The sequence below is a fragment of the Crocuta crocuta genome, unplaced genomic scaffold (assembly GCF_008692635.1).
Source record: "Crocuta crocuta isolate KB4526 unplaced genomic scaffold, BGI_CrCroc_1.0 scaffold692, whole genome shotgun sequence".
In the NCBI taxonomy this organism is placed as follows: Eukaryota; Metazoa; Chordata; class Mammalia; order Carnivora; family Hyaenidae; genus Crocuta; species Crocuta crocuta.
The window spans coordinates 1,481,900-1,487,139 of NW_027532877.1; the positions used below are offsets into that span (position 1 = coordinate 1,481,900).

Sequence of the window (5,240 nt, forward strand, 5' to 3'; positions counted from 1 at the left end):
CAGCGTGGTGGCTGCTGGTGCTGGCTGCCCGCCCAGAGCCCACCCAACACGGAGATCCTGCTCCATCCGTAATATTTGTGATCTCAGGCTCCGGGGAACCAGGGACAGCCACCTCACTCAGTGCTGACTAATGTGGCATAAGCTGAAGGTCTCTGAAAAAGCTTGCCGTTTGCTCATTCTTTCTGGAATGTTCCCCCAGACCTGGAATGTGGACGTGCAGCTTGAAGGCACAAGAGGTGTTTTGCATTCATGGGGCTGCAAGCACGAAAATCAAGGGAGGAGAAGTGGAAGACCCTGGGTCGGTGAGCTACTCAAATTGCCCTGGACATTTTTAGCCGTTAGCTTTGAGATCCCCCATCTAAGCCGCTGAAGCTGGACGTTCTGTTACTTGCAGCTAAACACGGTCCTACCGGACCCAAGTGGGTTTTCCAGCCGTATAGTAAGAAAAGCAATACGGCACTAAGAGGTCAGAAGTCTCTGGAAGCTTGCTGTGGAAAGTATGGGCAGGAGCAAACAAGATCAACACCATGTGGGAGTTTGTTACCTATGTCCTCAGGCGTCTCCCTCCCCTCCAATTCCTCGCCTCCCAATCAAATATACCTTAAACAAGATCTCCCAACATTTCATTAGGAGATTCTCACGAAGCAGTTAGGTTTTGCATTTGAAGGCACCTGCCTGAAGATACCCTAATGATACAAAGCCAGAACCTACCACATTAGCAGATTCTTTCGACACTATCCTGGAGCCTCTCCCAGGCCTCATAAGGCAGTCGGCATTTGTTCTGAGCAGCCTTCCAAAGCGATCTCCAGATTACCCAACACCCAGCGCCCAGGCCTAAATATCCATGCCTTGATAAACACACTCAGGCCCTTGAAAGTTCAAACTCTGTGTTGGGTCCTGACCTCTGAGATGTGTACACACAGTGATGCACCTTCCAGATAACATCTCTTGGAATCTGCTTACCAGCCGGGTTTCAAGCGGCCAGAGTTAATGAATGCTCGCCTTGTCTATAATTCAGCAGGAGAGCTTTCGCAGAGCCCCCAGACGCAGCTAAGAATAGGCAGGTTCTTTCTCGTCTTCGAGAGTGCCAGCATCAGAAATAAGCTTCCCGTTTCTCTCCTTCCTCCTCCAGACTCCTCTTTATAGAGGCTCCCCGGGTTGGCGCACCTTGGCACGGGCCCAAGAAATGCCCTTGTTGGTTGGAATGGGTTCAAGCTCTTGGCCAATCTCTTCCTTGTACTATTCCTTGCCAGACTAGTTCAATCTTGGGTCATCCATGTTTGAGTTTCTTGATTAACCCCAAGTCTCCCAGGGAAAGGAAGAGACAACACGCTTTGTAAGAGCAACAGCATCGTGGGCCAAGCCAGCCTGAGCTTTTCTTCTCTCCCCACCCAGGCTCTTCCTGAACATGGACTGTTCTGCACTCCGCCTCGGCCCCTGCCTGCCCCCCAGACCGAAGGAGAGTCTGGAGACCAGGAGCCTCACAAGGGAGCAGAGACCAAAATCAAAGCACAGCGTAGATTCTCCCCAGCTGTGTCATGGGGACTAAGTGATCCGACCCATCCCAGCCTCGTGGTCCCTGTCTGTGACACAGGGGAGAGGGATGCCCGCGGATAGCTTGTGCCAAGAACTTCGCCCACGCCCACTGGAGTGTGTCCGGAGAGGGCAGGGTTTTTGCTCGTGCGGGCTTTGGTCGTGTCTCCAGAACCTAGAAGAGTGCCTGGCCTGGTGACGTTACTCAATATAGGTTGTTAGGATAATTGACCCTCACAATAGTCCTCTGAGGTGGGTTCTAGAACTCCCCCATTTTGCAGATGTGGACACTGAGGTTTAGAGTGTTTATATCTACTGCCCAAGGTCCCATAGCCCAGATGGGGCAGTGCCGAGATTAGAACACACACCCTCCTGGCTCTGAAGCCAACTCCATGCACCCCACTGAGCTGTAGACAACTAGATAATTGACCGGATGCATGTACACATTTCATACATCATGGGTGGGAAGGGCTGCTCCCTCTTCCTCTTGACCTCCCCTCCCCACTCTGCCTTCTGCCCCCCACACTCCCCGAAACTTGACTTCATGATGGAGAACAATATCGTGAAGGCAAAAAAAAAAAAATCCCTGGGTGTGGCTTCTTCAGGTCCCACTGGTGATGGAAGGCAGGACTTCAAACGCAAGGAAGTGTGGAAATGGGCATATTCGTCTCCAGGACATCCCAAGGACTTGGCCTTTTTGCCCAAGAACTTAGTCTGCTCCGATCCAACCTTGACTCTTCCATCAGAGGTGAGTTCTGGCTTCACGCTCACATGTTACGTATGATCTTTTTGAAAGTGTGCTCCGTAGGCTAGCTGCTTGTTGGAATCCAGATACCTGTGTCCTGCCCCCACCTCGCTGAGTCCAAATCTCTGGGGGGGGGGTGGGACACGGGGTGGGGGGCAACCAGCTCCCCAAGTGGCCCTCGGGCGCACCAAAGTCTGGAAATCCCTGGCATAGGCCTTGGGCACGTGGGGAGAAAGGACAGCTGCTGGGACACCCATCTTCTCCTGCCCTTGGACCTTGGTACTCATGGCTCTTGGGTCTTCAGACCTCGGACTCAGATCCAGGTATACACCGCCCACCCAATTCTCAGGCCTAGGGGCCTGGACTGAATGACACAACCTTCTCTCCTGGGCCTCCAGCTTGCGGACAGCAGACGGTGGGATTTATCAGCTTCCGGTTCTGTAAATCTCTTTTCAGATCTCTGTCACGTGTACTGCTTCCTGTACCTGTTTATATCTGTACCGATACCTGTATACGTATAACTATGCCTATAACTGTATCTGGATCTACGTATATCTATTCCTATATGGTATGTATGCCATCGAAATCTCTATATGCCCATACCTATCTATACCTGCTCACACCTATACTTACACCTGTTGATATCTATACTAGACCTACGTTTATACCTACATCTATACCATCTATGTCTATGGCTTTATCTATATACCCTATAAATTCTGTTTCTCTGGAGAACCTTAACCCTCACACACACACACACACACACACACTCACACACACACAGACTCACACTCATACGTGTTTATCTTGATATTCTATGTCTACTCGTCCATCCATGTTTCCGAGGTCTTTCCCAAATCAGTTGTCTGATGATCTCAGTTTTCCTTGGTGGCTCTGCGCATGTTCCTGAACCTCTCTGAGCCTCTGGGGCTATAAACGTGGGATAATAACCGTGCTTTCTCCGCTGCAGGGGTGGTGAGCTAATTAAGGGGCGGCCACTTTCTTTGAAAACTTGAGGGCGGTCCAAGTAGTACAGTTATTACGATCATTTATCACAGGCAGGGTGGCAGTTTCCGGGGCCCCTGAGACGCCCAGGCCCGGGTGTCCCGAGCTCCTCTAACGCATATACACGAGTCCATTCTACAGTGGGGCAAACTGACTCGCTCTGAACTTCAGCAGCACGGCAGAGTCCATGAGGAGCAGTTGAAGGCATCAAACAAGATTCTTGGCGCCTTTCCAGTTCTGCATGTAAATCTACTTGCCTTTGTGGAAGGAACACAGGGAAATGGTCCGGAAAACTTGAGGACCTTTGCTCCCGGAAGCTCCAAGTACTGCCTCTTCCTCAGAGGCACTCTGCTGCTTTCAGGCACTAATGGGACCGAATGACTTCATGCAGTTGACTCTGGATTCTTCACTTGTACCAGTTTAGAGAGACAATGGCTTGCTTTCAATGCCTTATTCCCAGAGCTTTGCCCAGACACCCAGCACATAGTAGGTGCTCAATAAATGTGCGCCAAATAGGTGAATAAATGATGAAACCGATGAGTGAACAAAAGAACAGATAAAGGCCTCCGTGGGACACAGGGTGGGCACTGTGCACCTTGTATGCCCCAGTCCACACCCATTGTGGATGTTAACTGGTCCCTGTGGTCTTTCCCTACGAGTCCAGATGCAGCCACTAGGCTTGAGACAGCTACCTGCTGATTTACTCACCAGCTCTCAACTGAGGGTGTCCAATGCACCAGGCACTGCTCTAGATGCAGTGCGATGCAGCCTTGGATAAAAAGCCAGCCCTGCCCTCAAGCTGCTTACGTTCTCCCCGAGCTGACAGAAGAAACGAAAACCACTTGCCACCCAGGTCTTCCTGGAGCGGCCAGACGAGGAGTCCTATCTGAAATACTTTTTCCCCAGAGGTCAAGCGTTGCCATTTTATCTCCATGATGGGCACGCCACGCCCCCATGTCTGAGTGTCTGTCTGATCAACTGCTGAGTCTGTGGAGTGTGCCTCCTACTGTACTTAGAATCCGGTCACCTGTCTGCATTGTACTTCCTGGTCAGAACATCACTAGTGCTCGCTGGGCAATAGCCCGGCCCCTGCCAACCCTCACCTCATTATCCACACAGAGACCTTAGCTCGGGGCCTGACACTCGAGCACTGATAAGCCCTGCTTAGTGCTTTGGACACCAGTGGGCCAATATGCAGTAACCCGATGTAAGAGTTCCCCACTTACGAATGAGACCAGCACGTGCACGGGCTAAACTGGAAACCCTCCAGGCAGATCCTGGAGTCAGATTCCCAACATCCAAGGCCACTCTCCACCCTTTTCGTGCTGTCTTCACTTTGCCCGTGCCCTGTCCGTGCCTCCGTCTCCCGATCTGCTGAACAGAAATAAAAGTCATACTGACCTTACAGGCTGATTGCAAAGTTTACGCGCATTAATATATGTAAAAGGTTGAGAGCGGTGTGAAGCACGGAGTCGTAAGCACTATATATAAGTGTCATCCATTATTGATGTGTTTATCCGGCAAAGTGTTGCGAGGGAATTAAATAAGACAAAGTACATTAAGTGCGGGATGTAGCGCTCTTGCGTCTAGATGCGATGGCTATTTTCCCTGATCAGGCCGGTTAGCGTTTGTTTTTAACGAAGTACTCACACACGGGGTATTCTGAGTACTCTTGCGCACAAGGTGCAAACTCCGTGGGGACATGCGGAATTTTCCTCTGTGTACTCAAGCCGATGCCCACCTCTGGAGTTCTCTCCCTATTAACCGCAAGAAGGATGTTGCTTCGTGCTCATCCCCCCCCAAGCCTGCCAAATAGTGAGGCTTTGTCTCTGTGCTCACGGGCGTCTGGTCCCTGATGGGTCTCTCCCTGCAGTGGGGAAAAGACCCTGGTAGCTGACCACCTACAGCTGCTGGAAGATAAATTCGGGCACCTCCTCCCCTCCCCACAACCTTCACC

The 5,240-nt window shown here is 51.2% G+C and overlaps 1 long non-coding RNA gene across 1 annotated transcript in view; it reads left to right on the top strand.

Annotated features, from left to right (window-relative positions):
• LOC144216316 (uncharacterized) overlaps window positions 1-5,240 on the top strand; it is a 78,347-nt gene that overhangs the window by 69,162 nt on the left and 3,945 nt on the right. The window contains exon 2 of the long non-coding RNA XR_013330631.1: window positions 2,139-2,281. This is a non-coding gene — a long non-coding RNA (uncharacterized LOC144216316). The remainder of the gene's footprint in view (window positions 1-2,138; window positions 2,282-5,240) is intronic.